Consider the following 2,512-nt stretch of genomic DNA (forward strand, 5'->3'; position numbering starts at 1 on the left):
GTGGCCGCAGCGCTGGGGGGGCTCCTGCGGGCTGCACGTTTTCCTCCTGAGGCTGGCTGGAACCCTCTGCACCCCCGGGGGCCGCATGGCATCCCAGGTGGGCCCCGGCTCCGGACCGGCCTGGGGCCTGCACAAGATCCCGCACAGTCCCTCCAGCCTCCTCCCCCCCCCCACCTGCCCCCCTCAGGGGCGGGGAGGGCCCTGCCTCAGGGGGCCGTGGGCCCAGTGTCTGCCCCCATTGAGGTGAAAGCTTGCCAGGAACTTCACCGCCTTCTGGTCAAAATTCATTGTGGGGGGGCCCTGGCTGCCCCCAGGGAACACGGGGCTCTGTGACCTCACCAGCCATGGGGGCCTCCCTCTGTTGCCAGGGACCCTAGGGCCAGAGCACTGTCCATCCTGGGGAGTGGCCGAGAGGGCCCCCAGAGGCCCCCTGCCCTCCTCTGCCCCACAGGTCACCTGTGGCCAGCCTGGCCAGGAGGACGGGGAGGAGGACAGCCTCCCCTCCCTGCATGCTCCAGACCCGCTTCCTGTCCCGGGCCCCGGGCCCCGGGCTCCTCACCCCTTCTTGAGACCCGACCCGCAGGGGCAGAAGGGAGCAGTTTCTAGGGGGCCCTGGGGGGCGGCGAGGCAGTGTGCAGGGGCCCAGGGGCTTCCCCAGAGCAGGGGGCACCCACTGGACACTCAGGCGCTGCAGCGCAAAGCCACAGCGGGTGGAGCGGGTCAGAGCTGCCCGGCGCCAGAGGCCAGAGGGCGCCAGCGGGATGGGGTTCCCCAGGACAAGAGGAATCAAGGGCAGAGCGGGTGGGAGCCAGCCGGGCCCAGGGCCTGGGCGGTGCCTGCACAGCTGCCCAGCCCCCAGGCAGTCAGGCCCGCGCTTTGTCCTGGGGCCCTCTGGCCCTGAGGTCTCTGTGTCTCCAGACAGCGCCCGCCGCGGGCTCCGTGGGTCCGTGGTGGCCGTGTGGGCTGGGCGCCGCCGGGGCCCTTGAGCTGGACACCGGGGCGAGCGCGGCAGCGTCTTGTGGCCGAGGGCAGCGTCCCTGCCCCGCGCGGCCCGCTGGCCAGCCCCAGGGCGGCAGCAGCACCGTCCAGGCAGCCTGCCCCGGGAGCCCGCTCCCCGGACCCGCGGCGAGGTCAGCAGCGGCCGTTTTCCGCGCTGATGTGACGAAGGGCCCGCGGCTGTCGCCTCTGCTGACCACGGGGCTGGCTGGAGCGAGCCCCACGGGCCCAGGGTCCCGCTGTGATGCCGTGCGGGGCGCTGGGTCCCCCCAGCAGCTTGCTGCCCTCCCAGACCCAACCGCAGCGTCTGCGGCCCGGGCTCCCCACCTGCCCACCCGTAAGGCGCTGCCCACAGGCGCCTGCTCACAATGGTTGCCAGGCGGGGCTGCTCCCTGGGCGGGCCGGGCTGGCCGGGGCAGGGCCCACGAGAAGGCGAGCAGGCGACAAGATGTCTGCACAGAAACACCACCTCTTCACGCCCGAGCCCCACTACATCCCAGGGTGAGCGCAGCCCCGGCCAGCTGGTGCTGAGGCCGCCGCTCTGCGTCCGCCGCGGGCAGGGGCAGCCGAGAGCTGAGCAGCCTAAGGGCCGGCTGAGCCCCGCCTCCCCGCCTCATATAGAAGGCAGCTTCTCCTGGCATGGACGCTGGGGCAGGCCGGAGGGCCGTGCCCGGGGGGTGCCATGCCGGGGCGGGGGGCTCCTGCCGCCCTGCTTCCCCCTGCCAGGCACCCTCACTCGGGCAGGCCCCCCAGACCCCAGGTGGGCCCTGTTCTGCTTTAACGTGGGCCTGAGCACCTTCCCCGGGCCCCTCACAGGCCTGGACCGGCCCTGGCCTCTCCCCGCCCCGCCCGCCCCGCCGTTCCACCGCCTGGGCCGCCTGGGGCCTCCTCCTGGGCGGTCTCCAGGGCCTGGGCTGGGCTGCCCCTCCCTCTCGCTCCAGCTGTCCATATCCTGGCCATGCCTCCTGGCCGCCCATCACCGCCTGTAGATGCGGAGGACGCTGCTTTTTCCTTCATCTTCCCTGGGAGAATGTGGGGTTTCTCGGGTCTCCAAGATCCGTGCGCCCACTGCCGAGACCACAAAGCCCACCTTCAGACGCCCACGTTACATAACAGCATGCGTCGAAGTAGGAGCCCAGGAGGTCAGCCGGGCAGCTTCAATACCACATGCACCGGGGGCACCCCAGGTCCGCGGGCTGCCCGCCCCCCGCCTGCACCCAAATGCCTCAGCACAGGCACCGCCCACCGCCCCTGGCCTCTGCAGGGGCCGCACGCCCCAGCCTGCCCAGGGCAGGCCGTGCCCCTGCGGCCCGCGACCCCCACAGGCACATCCTGAGCCCCCGAGGGGTGGCGGCTCAGGGAGGAAGCAGGAGCCACAGGCACCGCCCACCGCCCCTGGCCTCTGCAGGGGCCGCACGCCCCAGCCTGCCCAGGGCAGGCCGTGCCCCTGCGGCCTGCGACCCCCACAGGCACATCCTGAGCCCCCGAGGGGTGGCGGCTCAGGGAGGAAGCAGGA

The 2,512-nt window shown here is 72.9% G+C and overlaps 1 protein-coding gene across 1 annotated transcript in view; it reads left to right on the forward strand.

The window, feature by feature from the left end:
• The window catches only part of FAM166A (family with sequence similarity 166, member A), a 5,748-nt gene that overhangs the window by 1,149 nt on the left and 2,087 nt on the right, over nt 1-2,512 (forward strand). The gene's annotated exons all lie outside the window — the stretch shown is intronic.

The sequence above is a fragment of the Condylura cristata genome, unplaced genomic scaffold (assembly GCF_000260355.1).
Source record: "Condylura cristata isolate star-nosed mole 26May11 unplaced genomic scaffold, ConCri1.0 scaffold00006, whole genome shotgun sequence".
Lineage (NCBI taxonomy): Eukaryota > Metazoa > Chordata > Mammalia > Eulipotyphla > Talpidae > Condylura > Condylura cristata.